We start from the raw sequence: 27,517 nt of genomic DNA on the forward strand, positions 1-27,517 counted from the left end.
TGAAAAGGAAGAAAGAGTGAGACGGAGGAAAAAGGGAGAAAGGGATTAATTAAACAGGTGGACTGCACACAAGGATTCATCTCTCCCAAATACAAACAGATGTTTGTGTGTATTCCCTCTACTGCCCTGAGGTGATGATGAGTGCACCGAATGACATAAGGATGTAGTAAAAATACACCTTTGATATGAATCTTCATCAGAACCTTCAAGTGCAAAGTAAATACTCTGCTAAAGGTCACATCAAGTATTTGTATTTACATCAGATCATACTAATAAGCAAACTTTCTATGTAGTTAGTAGTAAAATATCTACCTTACAAGCAGGAAAATAAGATTGAGTTATAACAACAGTAAATATTTTTATGTAGGTAACTTCAAAAACTTTACCGACGTAAGTCTAGATAAACCACAGATAACAGAGACCAACATTTTATCTATTTACCTTAGTATTTACATAAGTACATAAACTCCATTTGCATATTTGTTTTTATTCGTTTTAGAGAATGTGCCTAAAGCCGCAGCTTCCCATAATAACCAGCTTTGTGTAAAAAAAAACACTGTCTAAAAAAAAAAAAAAGAGGAAGAAAAAAAAGAAATGTTTATTAATAGCCTCTGGGTTTTTGTCATCTACCATACACCATATAATCCAGCACTATTTGCATTTATGTAAAAGTCCTTTGCATTACAGCACATAGGCCGAATGAAGAGATTTTGTGTTGATCACTTGTCAGATAAAATTCAGCCATTCAAGATCTCCTCTATCATGAGTCATCTGAAGTAATATTCATTTCTTTTAATAAAAGATAATTCCTCTCCCGAGATAGGAAAGGAAGCAGTCAAGCTGATCACTAACTCCTCGTCAGTCAAAAAACTTCCTAACCCAAAAAGACTATTTGGCTTCACAAAATGAATCCCTGCCAGCCTCAGGGATGTTGCACTGTGGGACACTGCTGACCTCTGACCTCATACCCGCCTGTGACAGTGAATGATCAAAATTAGAATTTTTCCTCATGAACCATTGAGTTATAATCATCTTGTTCTTGCTGAATGAAGTATGTATGAGAGGCACCACAGGTATATCTAAGCCTGTTTTATCATGCAAACTAAGGGCTGGGTGCAAAAATTCCATGAAGAGGTTTTACCCATTAAAAACACCTTTGCACAGGTAGTTGTGATGAGTGACTATGCTGTAAAAGAAAAACCTTTATATGGCTTGTCTAAGAAAAAACTTCACTGAACTATATCAGTAGCAAGTGCACAGAGTGTTTTTAAGTCCAACACAGAAAAACAAAAGGAAACATGTGTTCTTGTCTGAAGGACAGATCAAAAACTAATCCAGAATTCAGCAGCCTGGTGATGTTTAGCACTGAGTTGCTTCATTCTGCATTCTGGGGCCATCAATAAGTTATGAGGTCAGTTGGTTGTTCTCTCGACTGAGATGAGCTGCCTCGTAAATGGATGTCCTGAAGGACCTTTAACAAAGCACTTTACCAGTGCAGCACGTTGAGAGCAGCAAGACCAGGCTACAGCATTTGGCATGTTAACATCTCAGGTAAAAGCACCTGTTGGCCCATGTTAATTAGCCTTGTGACGTCAGCTGTGACGTATTTCCTAACGTTCCTAGCATCTCTGCAAATAAAGGATGATTATTACAAGTTAGCTGCTAATTGAGACGAATTCTGAATGGTATGTCATTTTATTATAGTTGTATTATATATCTACGCCATGGCTAATTACCTAGCAGGTATATTAAGGTTCAGGGTTAATTTTAAGTTCAAAAAACGTTCAAAGTTGGCTCCTTCCTGAGTTGCTAATGTGCATCCGCTTGCTTTCAATTCACGCTTATAGACAATTAAAGCTGCAGTTACCGATGGACATGTTACTTATAGCAGGTTAAAGCAGCTTCCACAAGCTTTATTATCCGACTAAAATAGGAGAGAGACTTTTCTAAACAGCTCAACGAGGGGTTGTCGCCGCTGACAGGGCTATATATACCGCCACCTGCGTATGGCGGCGGTATATTAACATAAACAAGTCGCGAAATAATGCCAAAATACCTCTGTCACTTCTTGGCTCCTCGTTATGTCAGAAGCATATCAAGAGGAAGATGCGGGTAGTGCAACTTGCTTTACATCTCTGTTGTTGCTCTGACGCGGAAAGCCACAGCAGTCTGGGGCAGAACAACAGGCAATCGGTTCATTTAGTTGTATGAGAAGTTATTCCGTCAAAACACTTGCAGAGAGGAGGCTGCGAGACACTCCGGTTGTCACCGCTTGGGAGGCAGTGCTCAGAGTCAAAGCTGCACAAACCCGCTGCTGCTGTCACCAAACAAACCCTCCTCCTCCCTCCCTCCCTCCTTCCTCACTCCCTCCCACCTCCCCTTACACCTTACACCGAGCCCATGTCAAAAAATGCTGCCTTCAGGTGCTCTATGAAAGATCCTGTGTCCGAGACATCACAGGTTGCGAATGGTTAGAGCGTGCCTTAAGCGCTTCAAATCAAAACTGCAAGAAAAGTACCTCAAACACTTAAATTCATTTACATATGTTAGGATGTTTATAGATTGGACCACCTGCAGAAATCTAGGCCTGTGCAATAAGGTTTTGGTTGTAAATGACTCAGATGCAAGAGGAACTTGACATTGACAATTGTTTGGAAACTATTTAGATAATCTAGTATTTTTTTTAAAGCAAAATTGCCAAAAAAAAAAAAAAAAACATTTGAAGACGCCACCTCTGACTCTGGGAAACTATAACAAGCAACTATTTCCTGAAAATAATGTAATATTGTTGATGTCTTATTAGTTCTCTAGCTGTAGCCTGAACTAAATTTTAGAAAGTTGCATTTATTTCTAAAGCAATTGAGGAGGAGCAAATACTGTATGGACAGGTTTTATTTAATTAATTTCATTTCTTTACACTTTAAAGATAATTATAAGATAATATGGGTTCAGCTTAGAAACAAATAGACAAAAATAATAATAATGCATTGAATTTACACCATCATCTACATCACTACAGTAGCAGCAGTCTTTAATATGTCCTACTGTATGTGAAAGCAGCAGTAGCTCTACTACCGTGGGAGGGGCCGACCTGCCTGGTTGAAGGTGAGGTGAAACCAGGCCCGTTAAAGCTGAACAGGGAGTGCAAGTGCTGAGTGAGAATAGATTTATTATATAACCAGCACTGTGTAACTGAAAAAATGGCAGGAACATGATAAAATTCAAATTCAAATAGTACTATTGATAATAATCATGATAATTATTGGTGATAGTAGTATAATAGATAGTAGTATAATAGTAATTCTGTATTTCAGCTGAATATATTAAATGTATTATATGAGTATTTAAATGTTGCATAGTGACAAGATTATGTTAACTGTAGGCTTTTTTTTTTTAGAAGCCTGTTAAGTATCCGGTATTAAACAAGTGTTTAAGGAAGACAGTATTTTTCTCTCTTATCCCTCCAATCATCTTGTCACCTCTTAAGGGATTACAATGCTCTGGTTGGATACCAATTGGCAGCAGGAAATTACTGTTGGTCAAAGATCAGTAGGCCTCCATGACGGCCACAAGGTGGCAACATAAACTCAATAAACACTAAGTAGAATAAGGCATGTTTGAACTAACGCTTGATTCACATTCTCTAAAGAGATAAAACATCATAGTTGATAATGCCATATTGCTGCTCTGTTGTCTTGTTGTCAGTAAGCAGGAGATCAAGTGTTGCATAGAGAGCATGATATGTACCATTTAGTATGTATATGACACATACTGTTTAATTAACTGTTGTCTTTCTGTGCTCTTTGATTATTGTTAAGCTCATATCTATCTATCATCAGTTGTTTTTCTGCTTTTTAGAGCCACTAATAGGAGGGGTGGAGAGGAGGGGGGGCAAGTCATGCAGAATCTTATAGACAAGACAAGCGTCTGTAAATTTGAGATTGTCCCAGCTCAGTAAATAATTATTTCTTAGGCAGTAACAATGGTGATGGGTGTTTGGCTTCCCATCAAGCTCCTTAAGAGCCTGGTGGTATACCTACTGTACAGGGTTAAGTGTTGTTCAGGTCGCTTGTGCCCAGCTTGTCAAACAGAATGGGACCTTCCCATCTGTTGAGCTTAGGGAGGCCTCATACTGTGTGGGTGTTGGCCCATTGTGCCATCTTCATCGCCTTCCTGTCTGTGTCAACTTACTGTAGAAGCCATACTGGTTCCACCGTCTTGTCCAACCAGAAGGGAATTCACCCAAACGAACAACTGCTCTGACAGGCGGGCCCTCGTCTGTTCAGACGGAGCTGCCATTGCTAGAGAGAGGCAGAGAGGCAGTCAGAGAGGCAGGTGGGTAGGCTTGAACAGGCTGTGTGGAGCAGGAGACGGGGCCCTGTATGCTCAGGCCCCTCGGCATCTCCAGGCAGGCATGTGTCCTCTGCAGTATGTAAGCCAGCAGGGATACACATTCAGGCATGTCAGTGGCCCCAGCCGGCACAAGCAGATGTTTTCTGGGTATCGTTGTTCCGCCTCTCTGGTAATTGTTTTCCTTCAGGGCCAGCCAGTGGGACAAGGTGCCAGGTTGTGTTGTGGGAAGGAGTTATGGAGGGATGGAAAGACAGTGTATTATCAATCAGCCATGGCTTTGGAGGCTGTTCTACGCAGACTGTCCAGTTTTTTTCTTGTGCTCCATGTGGCTTGAATAACAGCAATAGAAGAAGGCTGGGATATCACAATCGGAAGGAGAACGTGTGTATTAATTGTGGTTTTCAGGGTCGTTTTCAAGCTGTAAAGGTATTTAATGTCTAGTTGGGGTTGTAACAGGATGGTATAATAAGTGAGAGCAATATAATTGGACCAGAACACCCAGATTTGCCTACAGGGATCAATAATATATGATTAAAACACTGAGATATTATGTAATTGCCAATTTAATGCCATATATTTGCCTATACATGGCATTAAATGTGCTTAAAGTCTTAATCTGTATTTTAATATTTAATATAATGTTTATTGGTTTCTTTATATCTTAGTGTTATTACAACTGCCTGTGTCTGATGATTTGAAGTCAGTTTACCTTCATAGACACAGCAGTTTGCAGTGGTGGAAAGTAACTAAGTACATTTACTCAAGTACTGTACTCAAGTACAACTTTAAGGTACTTGTACTCTACTTGAGTATTCCCATTTGATGTTACTTTATAATGCCACTCCACTACATTTCAGAGGGAAATGTTGTACTTTCTGCTCCACTGCATTTATTTGACAGCTTTAGTTACTTTTCAGATGAAGCTTTTACATAAAATAATATATTTTAATATTCTGTTGTTTTAATTGTCTTGTTATGCATTTGTGTGAAAGTGTACACTTATATATAATATAATATGATGCAGTACTATTACTATTAATCTAGCCAAAGTATCTAAAATTGGCTCCACATTGATGGACTACAACATTAAAATCCTCTCACATGTATTTGTTAGTGATAGAAACAAACAATGTAATATACTATAATAATATAACACATTCTGCATAAGCAGTACTTTGACTTTTGATACTATTTTACTATTGATAATACTGTATATTAAGTACATTTTGGTGATAATACTTCAATACTTTTACTCAAGTAACATTTTTAATTCAAGACTTTCTCTTGTAATTCAGTATTTTTAGACGACAGTATTTCTACTCTTAAGTAAAGGATCCGAGTACTTCGTTCCCCACTGGGAGTTTGTTATAGTAGAGCAAACAGCTAATGCACTCTATTTGTGTTAGACACTGAGTGTTATCCTGTGATCCCATGTCGGAAATGCCCTCTTAATTAACACAGTGAACTACCAAGACCTCATTATCGGGTCAAATGTTTCCCAGACCTTGTTGAGAGCAGAGACGGAAAAGACCCACTAGGGGGCACTTTGAGACTTTGGAACAAAAGCATGAGCAACAGAGGCGTCTTTATAAAGTGTTCTATAGTTTGGGGTTTATGCATTGTAAATTTTTCTGTACTTCAAATATAAACTCATACATTTTTATCCAGATTTCTAGATTTTTAAAAAAAAGTATTGTGTTGTGTATATTAACTGATCGAACTGTTGATTGCTTTCTATAAGCTTTATTTATCTATTTATTATTTTTTGGAGACTTTTCTGCTACTACATGGCTCAATCCAACAGTTGAACTGTATGATTTTTTTTCAGTGCTGAACCCAAAAGCTGTTCAACATCCACTCCCTTGATGGAGCACGGACTCAAAAGTGGGATCCTGAGGTATGGTGAAGCTGCTCTCATCATCTGTTGCCATGGCATGCTACACTCCTGGGAAGCTGCGGCCTTCACTAAAAGCCAATGTCAAGATGTTAAGCTTTTTACAGACTGACGCAAGATGTAAGTAATTTGGTCCAATCATGTTTTCATTTTTTAAAAAAGATATAAATATATAATTGTAGGTGTTAAGAGCGCTGTTAAGAGCATGTGGGGAAGGCAGACAGAAAAAGCTTCAGCCATGGAATCTGCTGTTCACACGCAGAGCATTGGATGAGGACTGTATTTCATAATCTGTCCTCACTGCCAATAGATGCAAGTGAAAATATAACCAATGTCACATCTGCCTTTTCACTATTTTTGACGCCACGTCATCCATTTGTGTAATTCCACACCGAAGATCATCCATGTCAGACAGAGCGTTTAAGACCTCGTTTGCTCTTGTGTATCTATGTTTCTGCTCGGTGTTCGTCGGGTTTCTTTCTCTGGCTGCTCCACCACACTGCGTCTGACAAATGAAGAGGCAGCGGAGACCCCGTGGCTATGCGGGGTCACACGGCAGCCTTGTGAAGTTGTGGCGCTTACCAGCACGTCTCGCTGTACGCTGGCAGGATGAGGCACAACAGTCCAGCCTGATTACAGAGTAGCACCTTAGGCCCCCATATTTCTCACACCCAGGATGAAGGAGTGACAGCATCTGTGGGATAAGCCTGTGTTGGATGAGATAGATTTACACAAGAGAGAGTGGGTAGCATACCTGAGCAGAAAGATATATATGCAGTGAGGGAACATTTGGTCAAGATTATTGGAAATGTATTATGAAATGTTATGTAAGCCGCATTTATCCAGAATAGTCCTGATGAGATGAAGAGTGTCTGTTTACTCAATCTGCAGGATAACAATTAGTATTCTTCCTCGACCTACAAATATCATATTATTTAAGCCTCCATTGAATCATTGTGTGTGTTTGTTTGTGCACATGAATGCCTGCTCCTTGGCAGTGAATCATACCTGTCAAAATCATATCACCCATGACTCAAACCCCACCTACGGTCGGCATGATTGACGGCTCAGGCAAAGTTCAAACACCACGCTCCAGATCATCACCAAAATACAGCTGCTGCCTAGTGAGAGAATAAACACGTATGAGTCACAGGGGAAGACTTTGAAAAAATCTTAGTCACACATTGATTTTTGTCATCATTTGTTTTTTTGGTTAAAAATTTAAGAGAGCACAATGCAGGTCTCTTGGAATCAAAGCCTCTGTATTATCCAGATATAATGTATTATAAGAATTGTATCTTCAGCTTAAAGGTGAATAAAAATAGAGAAGGAAAAAAAAAAGAATATTGTTTTATATTTCACTATTTAAGCAGTGATAACCAAATAGATTTTACATCCTTATTTCAAATTAAACACCATTTCAGTTCTGTTTTACATTTGCATCATACACATTCAAGACAAAAGCGCAATGTGTTCCAAGAGCGGTGGTGTTGCTAAAACTAGCAAGAGGACAAAAGAACTGCGCCTGCTGATATACCATGTGTCAACTGCCCTGTTTGTGTGCTTGTGTATGTGTGTGTGCACGCAGGCATTGCATGTGTACACGTACAAATGTGTGTGTGTGTGTGTGTGTGTGTGTGTGTGTGTGTGTGTGCCTACGAGCAAGCACACGCATACATTTGTGTCAGCCACAGTGTGCACAGAGGTGGCAGGTTTTTTTTTTTTTTTTTCCTTTTCACGGGTGTGAACTATAAAAGAATTACAGTCCAATTAGTTTTTTTTACAGTCACCAAGATCCAACCAGAAAAATGTTTAACATTATTGTAAAACACTAAATGAGTTTATTCAATGTATTGTGTAATCAGAAAGGAGAATTTATATGTGAAATACAACAATTAACCCTAAAAATGATGAAAATATGTTTTGAAAATATCTTATTCGTGACCAGAGATGTTCTCTTAAATTCCAGTTTAATTTAAAAGTTTTGTTTTGTGCTGGTAAAGCTGTTCTTATCAACAATGCACCTTAATAATTTAGTGCTGAATTTATATTGAATTTGACATCAGTTTTGTTTCATAGCTCCTAGAAAGTGATCCTAGCTGATACACATAACCGTACACATCAGTACCTTGAGTTAACCGCAGCGACTGTATGTGCATGTAGGCTATGTTAGGACTGCATGCCCAAGTGTTACTTTGTGTGTGTTGATGTTTCCAAGCTGGGTTGAATCATTAGGAAGTGATTCTTTCTAACAAGGGCTAAGGAGCTGTCAGGAGACATTCACAGGCAGGTTTCGCCATGGAGAGTGTGAGGAGTCTTATCAGGGTCTTAGCTGTTTTGCTGCGCCTGTTTATAAAGAGCCTGCTTTATTTGGAGTGAATGCATTCTAGCAAGGTCTCTACTGTTGCTGTGCGTTGATTAAAAGTGTTTTCACGATTACCCGTAGTGAGTCTATTCCAGCCTAACAGGGTTACTAGCAGTTTTAATGAAGGGGAATAATCATTACATGTGAAAGGGGTTTGTCGGGGTCTCGGGGCTGTCTCTCTCTGTCTGCTTGTTGTGAGTGTGACAGCAAACTTTGCTGCCGTGGGGTTAGGTTTTAGTTTCCACTTGTTAAGTGACGGTTTTTATTTGGTCAAGAAAAAAAAAAAGAAGAAGAAGAAATACTATTCCAATCCGTTACAGTTATGCCATTATTACCAATATTCACGCAATAACACTTCCCTTCTCTGTAAAATGTCTCCTGTATTAAAAACTGTACAAAATTTTGTAAGCTGTGATGAGAGTCATATATCTTTATTTTTGTCTCTCTCTATGTGTGTGTGTGTGTGTGTGTTTGGGTGTTCTGCATCGCTCTTCCTTGTCTTCAGTTACAGTTGCCTGCTCGCTAATGCAGCTTTTTTGCTCTGCTCCTTTTGTTGGCTGTGGTCAGCTTTTGCATTTGCTGGTGTGAGTGAATTTCTCACAGCTTCTCATGAATGTGTTTTTTGAAAGTCCTATTCAACATTTGGTGCAACTATAATCGGCACTAAGCCACTACGCTCATGCAGACGTGTCTGTGGATTCACACATTTAGGCCTTCAGAAGTGTTGTGCCATCTCCTTTTTTTCAGTTCTTTTTTTTTTTTTTTTTAAATTTTTTTTTTTTTTCAATCTGAGTAGCAACTAAAGAATTTTTTAAGTTGATTAAAGGAATTCTGAGTGGAGGAAGAGTCACAAGATTTTAACAAGTGATCACGCAGAACACTTAGAAATCAGCTTCTCACATTTTGGCCTTCCTCAAAATACAGTACGTACAAGCAGTAACTCAACATAGTGTTTATCAAAAAGAAATACACACTTTTAAATATTTAATGGATTTTACTAAACATTTTCATAATTTCCGGAATCAAATCAGGAAAAACAAAAAAAATAGACAAGTAATACTTCCAACCAATAGTGGAAATAGGTGATAATAAACAATACATTTTCAGTACAACCCTGGAAACCACCAAAAAATTTCACTCATTCATTTTAAATTTCAATATATTGAGAACTTCTACTTTTTATTGCGTGCACATTTGGTAATAATTGTAGAAGTGTGCTTCGGTATAACTGAGGTTCCTCTTAAAAACAACACACCAATCATACTTTCACTTCTCTTTTTTTTTCATAAGGTACAGCCTGATATCTTAAATTTAAACATTAGCTTAACCCACACTTCAACTATTTGTGTATGCGCCTGAATGCGTACGGCTCTGTCCCTGGGCACATTATGTACTTCTGTTGTCAAATCAAACAATTACATCTCCAGTCCTGTAGCAGAAAATTACATTTTGACACAATGGTGCATCTTTGATTAATATATTGTAACATCTGACTCCTTGCTCTATCATTCTCTGATGGGGCCAATAGATAATAAATGGATGACTTGTGAAGCTATAATGAAGTGACTGTCTCGTTATTGACAGGGGAGCCTCCAATGCTTTAGCGCAAAGTAGAGCTTCCAACAGAGGCCCTCCGGTGCACAGATTATTACACTGGCCGCTAAAATGAGCTAATGTTCTGCTGCCAGTGCTCCCCTCCAAAGGGACAGAAGCTGAATTCCCCTCTCACAGCTGCAAAACAGAGGTGTAAATTAAAGCCAAACAAAGTAAAAAAAATAAAAAATAAAAAAAATCTCAAATCCAAAGCCAGGCAACAGTATTTCTATGATTAAAATGTGGGATTTCCTCTGTTTCTGGTGGAAAGGCTGGATGTGGGTGTGTTATGTATGACAGCTGATGCTTGTGAGGCTTTTTTTGAACAGTGTACTTGTGTTGCGGACGTGTGTAGTAATTTCTAAAATCCAACATTTCCACTTTCCACAATCACTAAGTTCCATTTTTAAGATGTTTGTTTTGACATTTCATTTTGTTGGTGTATTTTTTTTTTACTGTTTTCGTTTCAGATTTCATTTAGAGTGAAATGAGCTACATCTTACGGAGGATACAGTTTCAAGTGTGTATGTGTGCGATGTATTATATGTGACCAGGCTTTATACATACATGTGAGCAGTTTCTACAAACAATAACTTATAAAAAAACGAGACTCAGTGTAAGATTTGTAGCTGTTATTTATTTTCCAGTGCTAAAGTGCCACCACTTCCCCCAGGTATGAAAGAGGATTTGAAAAGAGTGTGACAGGTGTAAATTTCACACACAGTTCAACTCCACACATTAATCCAATTTCTTTTGAACATGTTCTCCTCTCTTGCTCTCTGCTCACATAACAGAGTCAAGGAAGCTTTGAGATATTGCTTGCGTGATGATTTTCTTTTCTTTTTGTATAAATACTTTCATTTTTTACACATTTAAATTGCATCTCAACACAGGAACTTGCACAGGTACAGATTACAAAACTTCTGTGTATTCCTAATATCATATTTGGAATAAAATGCAAAGATAGCATGCATATATCAATGGCCAATATTAGAAAATGAATATAACAAAGCAGAAGAGATGATGTGCTTGTTAAAGGGTAAGAAAAGCACTTCACAAACATCAAGGCATCTTTGGAGGTGGGGAGTTGGGGGTTAGGGGGATAACAGTGAAAAAATATTCCACTTTGAGAATGTGCAAGATCTCATGCAGTTGCCTCTCTCTCACTCTCTATCCCTCCTCTCTGTTGGCGCTAAATCACACGTTAGTACAGCCAGTGGATGTGTTGACAGTTTTACAAACAGAAATGTAAAACACCATACTCAAGGGGGTCTAAGAGATAAGGGGGAGCTGAACAGGGCAGGAAGCAGAACAAACATGGCCCAGGGAAGCACAGAATGCCATGTTAAAACACCTTGGCTGGGTTATTTTAATTACATATTGTATGCACACACAGCCATAGCTATGAATGGCATCAGAATACAGAGAGGAAGCATTGCTGCTCAATACCCACAGGATTTCCTATTGCTCATTGCTTTTGCAGAGCAGATATAAAGTTTAATAAGTGTAAGAATAGGCTAGAAACATGGTTAGGGTGAGTCTATTTTCATTGTACGACGATGAAACCTTGAATCCTTGAAACTCTCCATGAACCACTGAATCAAATTTGTATCAGTAAAATTTAACTTTTGTGATCGTGATTCCCCGCCGTCTTGCACACTCTTGAAATAAGTATGGTCTGCAGAAGTGAGAGACATTCCCAATGGATTGTCTTAGCAGAGTGAGGAGGGACATGTAGACACGACCAAGGGTGCCCTTAGGGGAGGGTTAAGGGCCCTGGATAATTCAAGGGGTCCAATGCTGGACAGGGACCTTGGCATATGCCATGGATTACAGATATATATTGTGTCTGTGCAGCTGTCAGGCTCAACATGTCTAGCAGTACACATGACCTATATTGACAGGTCCATTTCTGCTTTGTTTAATAGTCTGAAGGACATTATGTGTGTCTGGGCCAACATGACGCAACTTTAAGTGTCCTTTAAGGCGACACTTAACTCATAAATCACATCTGGTCATCCATAGAATTCACATTTATGTTCAGTTGGAGTTAATTGTTTTCTTGCTATGCGTCTTGCTTGCATCTGTTATTCATGCTCCATGTCACATGCATGTAGAAAAGCACAAAGTTGGACAAAGCTTTCCTTTCGTCTTGTGTGTGTCTTGAGTGTGTAGGTTCAATACACTGTGATTTCATAATGGAGGGGAGACAGATACCTAAGATGAGTTAGAGGATAGGAAAATTCAGGTTTCATTAAAGCCAAGAACACCACCCAATACGTTTGAGCATCCCACTCCAGTTCAAAGTGGTTGATTGATTGATTGTGTGTGTGTGTTTATATTACATGTGTATCTACACGTTAGGGAGTATGCTTGTGGATAAATGCAAGGCTTTTCATCAGATGGACTGAGTTTGGCAAGAAGACAACGAACGATTAGCCCCAACTGGTCCTGGTGCTGGTAGGACACAGGCCTTGCCTCTCTGAAAGGCATCATTAGAAAGTGACAAAACTGCCAGGGGCAAAACTGGCCCCGCACAATGATCAATTCGGCAGACAGGATTGAATTATAAGGGGAGGGCAGGCTTTAAAGACGGGGGATTGGAGGGAGGTGGTATAGTACAAGGCCCCCTGCTGCTTTAATTACTGATGTGTGCGTCTCCCTATTAACAGCGCACCTATGGTCCACTGGCCACTCCAGGCCTGCACAAAGCTGGAGAGGAGAAAGAACATTCTGCAGAGAGGCAGGGAGAGAGAAACGCAGAGACATACAAACCGGGGTGCTCATTAGCGAATGGTAATCAGCGGTCGAGAGGTTGGGCACTCACCTCACAAAACGCCACATGTCAATTTGTCCCCTTCCATTAATGAGCCCACTCTCATTTTACCCCGCTCCCTCATGTTCTCTTGTTGAGGAGAATTGGATGGAGCGCCGTGGGGGGAAACACTCGAAGGGAAACGTAAACACAGGCCTGGAGTAGGACTCCTGCTTTGTCAACAAGGGGGGACCACACTCCTCAGCTGTGGCCCCTGGCTCGTACTTATCAGTCTCTGTCCTCACACGCTCATCAGACATCAGTCTTGGTCCCATATAGTACAGCTCCTACATTCATATACTTTTCACCTTTCAATCCCATGCATACTGTATATCCATATACAACTGTGAAGTGAATTTTTAAGTGCCTTCTTAGTACAATTTTTTAGCATTTAAAATGTGGCATTCAATATGATGCAGTGTAATGTACAGTATATAATTAAAAAACTTGAACTGCTTATGTTCATTAGCAGTTCTGCCCTAAAAACAGCGTTACTTTATACCTTTCTTCTTTTTTATAGTCATTACAGATGATATGTTATCTAGTAACAGTAGTGTTTATACAGTAAAAGTACAATCTTCCTTTACTCAGATAAGTTGCCACCATTTCCTCTACCATTCAAACATATTATTCACACATTTCACTTCAAGGAATACTAGGAAATACGCTTATTTGCTTTCTTGTCGAGAGAAGATTGATACTAGTCTCTTATACAGTGTGTGCGATAAATATGAAGGTACAGCCAGCAGACACTTAGCTTATCTTAGAATAAAGATAGCAAGCACAGGGAAACAGCTGTCTAAAGGTAAGAAATTAACTTATCAGCTCTTCTGAAGCTCTCTCATGAACATGTTACATATCTTTTCTTTAATTCGTACAAAAACCTGTGTGAAAAACATGGAGTTGTGGTTTGAAGTTGCTGCTCCTGGTCAAGAGAAATTATCCCAAAATGTCAAACTATTCCTTTAAGTTGAAATCACACAGATGTTGTCCCTGTTACACACGTTTTTACATACTGTGCAAAAACACCAAAACTTGAACACACAAAAGGGTGAATGGTATATAATGCATAAGTGAAAATATTTAGAATGTATACTTTTTTTGAGCAGCTGCTAGTTGATCTGCTTCAGATAGAGATGTAATATTATAGGACTTGGCTCTGTTCTACGGAGACAACTTAAACTAAGCCAAGACTGCTGTGGCATCATGTATGGGCATGCCCTCCAGCTGTGCAGGTGTGTGTAACACCAACCCTGTATAACTTAGCCCTCACAATGTGACAAAACACTGCACCGAGCACGGTCCGCTGGCCAGCAAGAGAATATCTAATGCAACAAAGCCAATTTCATCTGAACTGAGATTGGGGAGGGCTAGCTCATGCTCTTACATTCAAAAGTTAAATCAGATCTCTCAGTCGAGTGGAATCAATGCGACCCCCCATCTTACTTTGAAATGAGACCTATTCGTCCTCGTGGATTATAGGTGGCTCATCACGGGATGACAGCGCTAGTGGATATTCTCCAGAGATCCATCTCCATCTGATCCGTCTGATTTCCATCTAGTCTACCTCTCAATCTCTCTTTTCCACTATCCATAACCCACTCTCTTCCTCTTCCTCTGTATTCGGAGGAGAATGAAGTAAGATCAAAAGAATGAAGTAAGATAATCCATATTTTAATCAGAAGCATCATGTCAATTGAAACCTCTGCACTCCACAAAGCCTGCGCACATATCCTCAACAGGACACCTCAAAGAAACAATGGCTCAGCTTTTGGAACAGTAACACAGTGTTACACAGTTTACAGTATTCCTCATAAATATATTAATGCATCCACTTTTCAAAACAGTCAAGAAAATACTGAAAAAATATCTGAAAAATGTGACATTTCTAATAAATAAGAAGTCACATAAATATAAGCGGAGCACAGCTTTGGTGTGTTTAGCTATTCCACATCCTTTGCACCTCCATTTTCTCATCATTGCAGCTTCAACAAGGTTTAATTGGTATGGAAATAGAAGTGGTAAAAACATGACAGGAATTACTCAAGCCTGGCTATTTAGACCCTTTATTACTGTATACTGTCCTTCAACCAATTATCGCCAATCTACTGCTCTGCAACCCCCTACCAACCTCCTCCCTCATGATTTAACCAAGCCTCGTTCAGCTGCAGAGAGGCAGCCATGGGTCGATAAATACAACTTGTAACCCAGTGTGGTGCATATTGAGTTTCTATTGGAGAATAATAGTTTGAGGAGCTTATTTAAGATTTCAGGTTTCCTATATCACCCCAGCCACACACTATCAAACATGCTCAAATATGTCAACAATAATTCTCTATAATTATAATTCCATGATACCCCTCATACTCTCATTTAAGGTTGTAGTTAATAATATGGGTCAAATAAAAAGTATATGTATTTAATTGGAAATTATGTCATCTCTTGTGCAGAGAACCACCTCAGTCTTTGTCTGTGACAGTGTTTCTGTGTGTGCTTTATTTGCACATAGCCAGGAAATGTCACCTTGCAAAGAAAATTCACAGCTCAAGCTGTGTGTGTTTGCCACATAACGGAAAATGACTGGACCTCCAAAGAAGCAGATAAAAAGATGAGAAGTTACATCTGCATAAACAGATTACTCTTTCAACTTAAAAATAAATACATTTTTCTGACATTTGAAACTTGTTTTTGTGGTGTTACACATTGTGGTGCAGAAGTAAAGATAGGTTAACATGGTAGCTAAATCTTGAATACACAACTGCACTGGTGCAGTGCTGTGACACTTCCTGTAAGAATCCATCTCTGGCACGCTCATTTGGCCTGGCCTTCCCATAGACCAGCTTGTTGTCTGGGCCATTGTTAGCCCAGGAGGCTGGCCTGAGCCCTGAGGGCTTGGTCAGCGTTTAGGGTGTTTTGCAGGGTGGGGTGGTGAGGGAGGGATGGGTGAGGGGGGAGGCTATGGAGATGGGTGCAGGCCAAGGCTGGGCAAGGCTCAATGCCAGGGTCTCAGTGGGACACCCTCCTTTCTGGGAGCCTGCTCAGTCCCCTCCTGGGGCCCCAGCAGGGTGCAGGGATACATGGTCAGTGCAAGACAGGTCCATCTGCCCCACTACCTCTGCCCCGCTCATGCCAGCACCCTCCTATCACCTGCTCCATCGGCACCTTATGGAAATGACCTACTGCTGCCTGACCTATCTGACATGCATGGCTCACCTTCAGCATATGCCACACGGCTTCTGTGTCTTCTGTGCAAGGCTTTATGAATGGTTCAGGCAGGTTTAAATACTTTCTTTCCTCTGTTTCTGTTTGCAGTGCAACTATTTGTTATTTTAAGACAACACAAATTAAAACAGTGAATTGAGATGAGCACAAAATACAATTTAACTCGGCTTCAAATACCATGCACAGTAAATGTTGCTGTTTCGCAGCACTATAAGACATGAGAAATTTCCTCTCACTGTAGCAATGTTTTATTCTTTTGTAGATGCTGAGATATCATCAACAAAGCTGTAAGTGAGTTTATGGCACATGCATGTTTAGAGTGAAGAGTGTCTTTCATGTGGTCAGATGTCAATGAGGAGGGGGTTTCCTTGTGCGTTCTTATTGGCTCTCCTTTAAAAGTGTTGTATGTACATATGCAGATGCTGGGTCATGTTTCGGCTGTCATAGTGCTTTATAGAGCAGGGGGATAAATAATTCTTCATGTGACTGCCTGTGCTATTTTACTGTGAACCCACAGAAATTTACAGCACAAAAACACCAATCTCACTAGCAAGCGAGAATGTGGAGTTTCATTCTAAAAATAAGACGTCCTGTATTTCAAAAGCTGACACCTTCTTCAAAAAAGCTCTGGTGTGAAAAAGAGCACGATACTTTAGAAGACTAAAAAAGTTCTCTGAGTTGTAAGGCATTAGCAGCACTGTTTTAGAGCTTTTGCCTTTAAAAGAATTTTCCAAAGGAGATATAAAGTTGTAAAGATTATTAACTATTATTCAGCTACAATTAGTATGCTTCTATTCAGGCCAGAAAGACATATATATGATAGGAAGAAATGGTGGGGTACGATCTGTCAAAATCACTTGCATTTGGATCCAAATATGTTGTATATTTATCAAGTTGACATCTAGGCATATTTCCCTTTTTTGGGTCAGTGTGGTGAACATATTTGGTCATATGACTTTTGTGTGTACAATAGTAATTTCTGTCTATTCTAATTGGAGGTGTTGAACAAAGCCGAGCTGAAAAGGAGAACTTCAGTGCCATTTAGAAGAGTTGTGTGCAGCATTTTATTTTCATGGGCAACCATTAAAAAGTTACTGAAGATCACTTGCTTTCCTGAACTATTGAATTAGAGTACTATCAAGCATATTGAATGCTTTCTGGTTTTCCCTAAACCCCTTAATATTTAATAATCTGCATTTATCCGAGGTTGTCATATACGGTAGATTATAAAATCAACAGCTACCTAATATTTAGACACATTTCTAATCATAAACAGGGGTTTCTTATTCCTCTGAAGTAGGAATTCAGAGATCATTATAATCAGAGAACTCATTTAAAACACAAACAAAACAAGCCTCTACAAATGGGGCAGGCGGCACAGTCTATTGTGCTGCTGTAGCTGCCACCATGTTGAATGTGGTGAACAGGGAGCAGTCGTGCCCTCTGTGTAGCCCCAGCTGTCTCGGGCTGATAGGATGGAGGAGGGGGAACAGCGAGGTGTAAGGAAGTTCAGGAGGCCTGTAGATTTACAACAGAACTGAACAGACTGTCGTGTTAGTCATCTTAACTAACCAACCAACCAGCCAAGCGGTGGGCTGCTGCGTTAACACCCAGCTCCGAAGCTTGGAGCAAACTAATTAATGCAGCCAAATGAGATCAGCGGTAGAGGCCCAGGCCAGGGCCATATTGCTAAATAGCTTCCTTCAGTACGGGTCTGTGTGGTGTAATTACCACCAGGCCACTCCACAATGCTGCCTTTATGTCCTACTGAAAGTGATTTCATGTCTTTCATTCCTGCGTTTGGCAGCATGTTTTTCAAATGTGATGAGAGAAGTCTGTCAATGGTTATCGTGTGTGTTTGTGCGAGAGAGTGCCAGTTTGCTTTGAATATAATGGACAGCTTGACGAATGTGTTGAAGTGGGCACATGTTCATTTGATGCAGTGAATGAAAGGCATCGGCCCACCAACACATAATGACAGACTGATAGAGATTAAATAAGAGTGAAACCTGTGGAGGTGATAACGCTAACTTATATGTCGCATGAAACGTGGGGAACAAAATGTCAGAATGTTTTAGAGACCTGCAGGTAAACAAAAGAATGACAGGATGTTTAGGTGGAAACAGACGTAACACTTGTTCCTCATTGTAAATAAATTAAAGAACGTGCTGCTATATATTCAGTTGCACTAATCACATTGCAGCAAATCCCCAGATCTTTGCAGTTCTTGTGATTCGACAGCCTGCTAGCATCGTTAATGGGTTTAGCTGTGCTTTGTGCATGTTAATGTGGGACAGGGTGCATATTTGACAGACTGTCGGACTGAAATAGTCAAAGACAAGTCGTTATCATAGCAAGATCAGTCTTTAAACCCTGAGTGTGATAACTGCGGTGCAAAAAGAGCACAGTAGATAGACATAAGACACTGACAACCTCTTTTCGGTTCAGTGTATTCAGTCAGCCACAAATATGTCTAACCAGACTTGTTAAAGGATAATGTGCAGAATATATTATAGGATTATTATTTTAGTTTCTGTCATACTTAAATTTTGAAGAAATTGATACACTAAAAGGATTCAACAGAAATAAAACTGATCCTTTAATACAAGTAAAATGTTAAAGGATATCCAGTAGATCATGAATAAAAAAAAATCCCAGTTTGTTGTAGTGTCTCTCTTTTTTCCTCATCCATATGCTGCGTTGTTTCTCCATCATAATCCCTTGATTCAAGTCAGCATGAATATAGCCACCAACAACCGTTTGGTGTGTAATGTAGCAGAAGCATCTAGCTGGCCGCCACTATAGTGCCACCCTGACACTGTCAAAGGTGCCACGTTTAGCCCCAGGCACTACTACTCAATCACTGCCTGGTTCACAGGGGCCAGCACACCAGCAGGGTCCACTAATGCTTTACTAACCCTCACCACCTCCGCTCCTCCGTCTCTTTTCCCCTCCCCTCCTTGTCAGGACAGGCAAAGCCAGCGTCTTCCTTCACCCCCAGGCCCTTGTGGATGGAGCTCATCCCCACGGCACTAACGGAGCGCAGGCAGGCCATGTTTTGCTGGGTCCCCGATAAACAGCTCTCTGCCCGGGATGGAGGGTCTCAATGATCGCTATAGGAGACAGGACATGTGTGGTAATGGGCTGCGATGTCCCAGATCTGTCACTATGGAGTCCTGCAGGGAGTGCTCACATATACCTTAAGTCTGTCTGTAAGCAAAATCAATGCCAAAGAGGCAAACAGTTGATAAAGGTTGATTGGGAAATAACTCATAAGCTTGATTAAAATGAAAAGCTCATTTTCATTCCTATATTTTGTCTATTAAGAATAACTTCTCTATTGTGCCATCAACAATTTTGAAGGAGCTTATATAAAATTGTAGAGAATATGAACATTGAATATAACAGGAAGGTGAACTTGTTGTGCCTTCCTCTTTGAACAGCAGGGTTGGAAGAAAGACAAAGACAAAGAGAGTCACAGAACAAATAAAAAAAAACAGCAAAACCCATTACAGAGAGAGAATATTGTAGACAAACAAAGGTACAAAAAAAGATACAAAAGATGAGAGAATAGTGGAAAAGCATAGCCGAGCCGTAGATCAGCTCCAGTATTCACAGGTCCAGCTGGGTAGGAGGTGAGAATCCAGGGTCAGGCTCCGACACGACTCCCTGACTCCTAATTTGGAGATTCTCATTTTCAGTTCCCGAACCGAGGGCAAGAAATCGTACCTGTGAGAAGCCTTCAGACAGAACAGGAAGAGGTGTGGGAGAATCTGTTTCTGCCAGAAAGGAGGCTGCTCAACTACTTGGCCTTGTTTCATCTGTATGTCTACACAATCACAGTTGAGAGTTGTGGCTATATAAGGTTCAAAAACGTGTGGCTGAAGCACTGCGTACTTAAGTCTTGTGTATGGTAAACTGGATTACGATGTTTTTAAACCATGTCTTTCTACAATATCCATGTATGGAAACTATATTTTGAATAAGGAAAGATGATGGCTATGCCAAATAAACTGTGGTTAAGGTTAGGCAACTAAAACAATTGTTTTAAGGATAGTTTTGTTTTTCTTTTTCTTGATGTCAATGTCAATCTATAGCCTGTTCATCTGTGCTACAGACCTCATCATTGTCTATAAAACTATAAAAAACACATAAATGAGTCAGACTGCTGCACCGGGTGACATGTTCCTTTATTTATTCACATGCACATGGTCACTTTAGTTTATTTTGAGTCAAACCCACATGCACCGTTATGTTGCTGCAAATACTCACCAGTGCACCAAATGTCTATTAATCAACTGCTGAAAACAAATGCCCCAAATAATGCGCTATTTTAGGAAATTAAAAAACTTAGCCTTTACAAAAAAGTACACTAAGTAAGTGTTTGTGATCCTTTCAGAAAATGTGAGTTAGTTTTGTAAACATAACTCTCACTTCCTCTATTATTATTTATATTCTGTTTTCTCTGTCTATAGCCTGATTATTTTCTGGAAAGGTCAATAAGCAAATTCAATAAAAGTTTACAGGCATGTTCCTGGTATTTATGTTTTTCCCCCCCACAAACCTTAATTTTAAATTACCTTTGTGATTTTTGTGTCCTTTACTCAAGCACTGAGGCCTAAAGTGAAAACATAAAGTCAATCTTTTTGCTGTGAAGAGGGCAGCGCAGTCATACTATCATCATCAAACCGAGTATTTGCTTGACCACACACACATTTTGTCACGTTCACAATTCTGCACAACAATCTTTCTCCATCATGATTAGCAGCGTGTCATTTCACACTTAAGACACACATTTACTGTCCCCTCTCTCTTTCTGACAAAACTCACACACACACACACACACACACACACAAACACATACACGCACGCTCGCACAAACCGTCACCCTCAGTGACCTGAGCCTCTGACACTGTTGTCTCATGGCTTCGACGATGAGGTCAACTTTGTCGGAGAGAGAAACGTGTGACCTTTCTCTTTCACAGCCGCAACTCTAGCCAAAAGATGCTCCAAAGCCGCTTTTCATTTCCTCATAATGTTGGAGCGTTATACAAACATGCGCATTTACGTGCAAGTGAGCACATTCACTTTTGCTCATTCTTTGAATTGTATTTCTGGATTCACATTTATGTCTCAGTCAAAGGACTGTGGCTGAGTTGATGACACTGTTTTATGGGTGTTCGTTTAACACCTGCAGTTCATCATTTAGCTATTTGGCCTTCTCTTATCTTAGCCTTGACCAGACAGGAAATTACAGTGAGAAGTGTGTTGGACCAAGTCCAAGTCTCAAGTCAAGTCGAGTTAAGCTGGAATTAAGTTTTTTCTTAGCTGCATGTAGGTGATCATCTATGGAGGTTGCTCTGAGTCATTCACATGGCTGTTTCTTTTATACTTGTTTGAAGTATCAATCAATCAACCTGCTTTAAGCACAGGTCCATACGATGCATTGCTGGTTTTCAGAAGGTATGCGAGTTGACTTATCTGCAAGTCCTCCCAGTGCATTCGCCTGATAAGTAAGTGTTTGAGGCTAGCAGCTTTGCCTTATGTTGTCTTATTTCATTTTTATTGTTCTGGGTTTTTAACTTGAGACTTGAATGTTTTCTTAAGTTAAGTGTTTAGTGGGTCAAGTTTCACAGCTTTTAAGTTCTCATATTTTTGACTTAGTCTGACTCAGATTCAAATGTCTGAAGTTCACTGCTTTGGTAAATGACATGCTCACAATCACACAACACTTTAATTGTGATCATGTTATTCTACCTTTTGTTTTGTTCGTGACAGTGTGCTTCATTTCAGTAAGTTTATTTACATTTAATTGCATTTGATCATTTCATTTTGATTTGTTTTAATTCATTTTAATTCATCTGCAAGGCTACATGTCAGTGCGCAACCATCCACAATATGTGTTATCAGTATCTTTTTTTGTTGGCATATTTGTTCCTTTCTGATAGCCCCAGCTTTGCATTAGTACAATATCTTTTTTCCTATTTTGTTCCTTCCGTCACACATTTTTAAAGCAGGGACTTATTGTCTCAGCAGGTGTCAGGGGATTTGGTTTGTCTTACGCTTTGAGAAGACCTTCCTCCCTGTTAGCCCTTCTCTCTGCAGGGTTCACTGAAGCAAGGAGACGACATCTTCCCTTTCCACAGAGAGCACCATGTCTCTCTCCAAAACCTCGGAGAGGAGACACACACACACACACACACACACACACAAGTCCCCACTCCCCAGTCAAACACTCTCTGACCCCTCCACCCCGAGTCCTGCTCCTTGTACTCCCCGCTCCCCCACCTTCTCCTCCTGGCGCCCTCTGAGGGAAAGAGCTGTATTGACCGGGAGCTTGAAACCATGCTTTTATTGTCAAAGGACTTGCCGGCACTTACCTCCACTTGAACATTTAGTGCTGTCTTGCTGGGCCTGGACAGAGAATAGCACTATAGGGTCACTGATGAATTGCTATTTCTGGATAAGGGATAAACACACTGCTTTGTAGGGATTATCTCTCCAATCTGTGGCGGCAGAGCTGAGATTTTTATTTCCTGTTTAGTCCGAGTCTTGTTTGCATCTTTGAGTTTGTAATGCTGTACTGCAACTTGCTGCAGATTCATTTAGGACTAACATTATGTCTTAAAAGTTGAATTTGAATATCTCTATTATTTAGGATCCAGCATGTAAAGAGTGCTATGATATGACACCCAATAATTAAAGTTACTTATTATCATGTATTGTTATTGTCACTGTAATTTACTGTTAATTAAGGGATTGTCATATATTTATATTTTAAACGGTGAGTGTTGCAGTTTGTGATGAGATTCAACATCAGATGTTGGGTATAAATCACAACTCATATAATCTTGGCTTGTGTTTTTTCAGTCATAACCACATGGAAAAATATTAATTACACTCCCAATGAATCATATTTCCCATAGCTCTGATGATGAAGTCTGTATCTACATGTTTGCGCTATACAACAAAGATTCCAGTTTTAAACAGTCTCAGTTTTTGTTGAGTGAAATTTCATCAACCAACCACATAACTTCAAACCAAATATATTATTTAATTTTTTGGCAGTGTCACCTAGCACAGGTGCATAGTAGACTATGGAGGAAATATTAACATTAACATGATTAGAATACACCTTTTTACTAATGTTTTCTGATATTACATTTGGTAATATGAAGCTAGGATTATGAAGATTTATATTTTCAGTTCTAATGTCATGCAGTTATAAATTTTCCTATAATTTAACTCTTAACTTAAATTAAAAAAGTGGATCACTTCAATCATTGTTTATTGTAAATAGGAAATCATCATGATGAAGTTTTGAAAGGATTTTCTGTAGAAAAATTTAAAAACAGAACAGAATCTCGTAATTTTCCTTTGAGTAACTTTTTTGGGATTATTTTGCCTTTAATCTATGAGAAATTAAATTGCAATATACACATGAAAAAATGTCAGAAATATCTACATACTGAGTCTATTTAGACCAAACTGAGACAATTTTGAATTTTGATCTCAAAGATTTCTCAGTGCCTACAGAAGTTCAATTTTAAGAAATTTCACGTAACCAAAATCTAGAAGTGAAATTCATATCTGTGATAAGACCGGTAACCTATGAGAGCTTGCTAGTGTATGAGACACCCTAAACAGCTGTCACTGTGCATGTGTGTGTGTCTGTGTGTGTGTGTGTATGTGTGTGTGCACATGTGGGTGTCTGTGCATTTTAATAATAAGGTGTTGACTCTGCCCTCTAAGGCTCACCTGTGGGGATTCCCAATGGTGTGTGTCCGGACGTCTATTCACCTATGTGTGTGTGTGTGTATGTGTGTGTGTGTGTGTATGTGTGTGCGCACATATGTGTCTCTGTGTGTGTCACTTTGGGAAACACATATCTGTGCACCACAGCGCAACACCTGCCAGAGGCTGTGGCTGTTTATGACAGAGGCTGTGTGAGCTGGAGAGGACATAGTGGAGCACCGCCAGCTCCATGCACACACACACACACACACACACACACACACACACACACACACACACACACACACACACACACACACACACACACACACACACACACTCACAAATACACACACATGCACCAAACAGGGTACACGAAAATACACAAAGATTTATATTGCAATAATTCACATTGTACAAACACAAAATTCACACAAGCAAACACTTCTAAATGGCCAGACGTCACACCTAGACTGTAAAAGTATGGAAAAAAGACTCCCCTCTAAAAAGACACACACTCACACACACACAAGTAAATGTAATAACCACAGGGCCGGTGTGATCTGTGTCTCTCTCCCTAGGTCTTGCTGGCTGTGCAGGTCCCCAGCAGCTCCTATATTACAGCAGTAGGCAGGGGAGCCTGGCAGAGCCACCGGCCTACAAAGTTCAATATAAACGAACAGTGGGATCTCCCAGGGACCTGGCAGGAAAAAGCTTAGCAAAGTTAAAGCCTCACCAGCCCTTCCCTGCTGCCCATGCCAATAGAACAACACACACTTGTGCCGTACATATGGGCATACAAGCCTGTGCACACTCAAACAGTTGTACACACACTGACAGCCCTCCTCTTTCTCAGTGAAGGAGTTGTGGGACGTCAGTTCTTTATCAAGAGATTTTATGCATTTTGTGTTTATAAGCAAATTCTATGCTGTCATTTAAAATGTAATTTAAACATTTGTTTAGCAAAACACATAAGTACAAGAAAATAAATGTATTATTTGAGCCTAACCCTAACCCTAAAAGTTACAGGGCACAACAAATTCATCCTGATTGTCTAAAATGAAACTAAATTTGCTTTGCACTGTCCTCTTTTAATAGTTAAACCTTTATTAGATTCTCTTTTAACAAGTCATTTGCCAGTCACCATTACATCAGCATCACAATCACTGAAATGCAGGGACAGTAATACTTTACATTACTCTTCATAATCAGGTTAAAATGATCCAATGGGAGGAAATGTGCAAGGGATAAATCAACTGTTACTATCATTATTCAAACAAATATATTACCCATTTTGTCCATCTTTATTGATCATAGCAATGTACAGTGTATAATCTTGATATTACCACTCTCTCAAAAATGTAGATTAACACAAAAAATGACAAAGCAATAAACATTTTAAACTTAATTTCCCATGTTCTGAGTCAACCTCAAATGCCAGCCCTCCATTGAACTCTCTGGAAAAGAACAGTGAAACAATAATCACTCCTTGACTGTGTTTTATCCTTCTTCTCCTCCTCTCTCGCTCTCCATGTGCTCAGCCCTCTCTCTGTCTGCTTTGCAGGGTTGCTCCCCTCTTCAGATGGCTGTGGACGCAATAATGACCCAACAGATGGGTTTATTAGAGAGCGGTTAAGGCAGCCAGCGGGTGGTTCGTTCAGGGGGGAACCAGGAGCTGAAGCGCCAGGAGCTCTGGGTGAAAAGGAGACTGACAGGAAGCAAGTGACTCAGCCTCTCTCTTCAGTTGTTGATCCAATAGGCAGAGTCTCTTCCTCATAATGATCTCAGTCGCCAGGACTGGTGTGTAGTTGCCTGCCTGCGTGCCTGTGCTTTTGTGTCCCATCCACATATGTGCAGTCTTGCTTATGTAATTCATCCACGCTTTGCATTTGTACATTTCAGTACATATGCCTCCCCCCTGAAGCATGTGAATGCCTTTTGACATGTAAATGAGATCGAGCTGGCTTTGTTAGCTACCTGCGTGTTAATGCTTGTTTAAGATGTCATCTGTCTCTTTTTGCCTCTCCATTCAGCGGGGCGGGTGGCATGCTTTGTGTCTCCAGCCCCAGGTGTCGAAGGAGGTTCTTCAAACCCTCGTTAGTGTCCTAGAGTGTGTGTGTGTGTGTGTGTGTGTGTGTGTGTCTGTGTGTGTGTGCATTTGTGTGTGCTCTGCTGGAGCACGCCACTCTAGATCACAAGACAATATGGGCCAAATCAGATCATACAGAGACCTCATTATTCTCTTTGCACTTCTAGGTCTCTCCAACACTTGTTAGCTTTCACTGGTCAATAGGGCTCAATAGAGTTGATTTAACAAATAAAGGAAAAAAGTGGGACATTAACTCAGGCATATGGATGGGATTCAGGCATCAATGGGAAGGAAATTAGTAAATTAGCCTCTAATTACCAAATTATAAGAAGATCAGACATTTTCTGTCCATGAGATTGTAGCTAATTATTAGTGGTAGAATGTCAAAAGTTATATTTTTTAAATTCAAGATTCAAAGACTGTCAACAAAATGATTTGCTGTTCTTCTGTGCTGTCCATTCTTAAAAACATATTTTTAAGTTAGAAAAGGAGAATACAAACAGAAATAAGAGGAGGAATTAGAAAGAATAAGGAAGTAATTAGTAAAAAAAAGTATAATATTAAATAAGTATTAAGAAGTGTTACAATATACCACAAGAGTCAGATGAGCACCAGTAATGCGAATTCAAATTAAAGTGTGACAGTGGTGCAAATCTCTGCAACGTTGTGCAACAGTTGTATGAATTTGTGTTGTACAGCACATTTAGATACTTCATTGTCAATTTTTAACATTTGTGGAACATTTCACATTATATATCTGAATTGGCCTTCCTGGAATATGACAACCACTTTTTTTTACATTTAGGAGTTATCTTTGACTTTCACCTTACTTTTGATTATCATTATTTTAAAAAAAATGTGCAATTCTGTTTTCAACCTCATGTTTCACAAATTTGATTTTTATTATTTCCTGACTTCTTTCACTTTTTTTCATAATGGACAGTTGTAACTTTCTATTTGACTATTCTGAGTCTCTGTTTGACAGAAATTGATTCTCTGTTTGACAAAACTGGCAGTTCTGACTCTCTCTGACGTGAGTGGGCAAAGCCCACCCATGTTTTTTTGCAACCATAGTCTTAACAAGGACAAATAAGAGACTCCACATAACCCCATTTTAGCATATTTGCATTGGCTTCCAATTGATTTTAGAATTGATTTTAAGATTTTACTCATTATTTTTTAATGCATTCTGTGGTCTGGGTCTGGCACACTGTACATTTGTGATGTGGTGCCCATATGTATCTGCTTTCAGAACCAGCAACAAAACTCTGCTGGTAATTCCCTTAAAGCCAAAGAAGATTGTTCTGCTGTCTACTGTTACCCTACATCTCTACTAAGAACTCTTTTTTTATTATTTATAAATTTGTATTTCTACATTAAGTGGTCTTCTCATTCTCTGTCACTTTAACTACTAGCTATCAACTAATTTCTGTTATTTTAATATTTTTTTTC

General features: G+C 39.6%; 1 protein-coding gene and 1 long non-coding RNA gene across 7 annotated transcripts in view; one reads left to right on the forward strand and one right to left on the reverse strand.

Moving 5' to 3' along the window:
• rbms3 (RNA binding motif, single stranded interacting protein) overlaps positions 1 to 2,327 on the reverse strand; it is a 298,854-nt gene extending 296,527 nt beyond the window's left edge. For all 4 annotated transcript variants that reach the window (XR_006100092.1, XM_042434717.1, XM_042434716.1 and 1 more), the window contains exon 1: positions 2,057 to 2,327. The gene's annotated coding sequence lies outside the window, so the exon portion shown is untranslated. The remainder of the gene's footprint in view (positions 1 to 2,056) is intronic.
• Positions 1,597 to 27,517, forward strand: LOC121912541. Of its 3 annotated transcripts, none has more exons than XR_006100095.1 (3): positions 1,597 to 1,685; positions 6,182 to 6,367; positions 25,518 to 27,517. It is a non-coding gene; the product is annotated as an uncharacterized LOC121912541 (long non-coding RNA). The 3 variants fall into 3 exon arrangements; XR_006100094.1 differs by having other exon boundaries at positions 25,541 to 27,517; XR_006100093.1 differs by lacking the exon at positions 25,518 to 27,517 and adding an exon at positions 19,210 to 19,729.

The sequence above is a fragment of the Thunnus maccoyii genome, chromosome 15 (assembly GCF_910596095.1).
Source record: "Thunnus maccoyii chromosome 15, fThuMac1.1, whole genome shotgun sequence".
NCBI lineage: Eukaryota > Metazoa > Chordata > Actinopteri > Scombriformes > Scombridae > Thunnus > Thunnus maccoyii.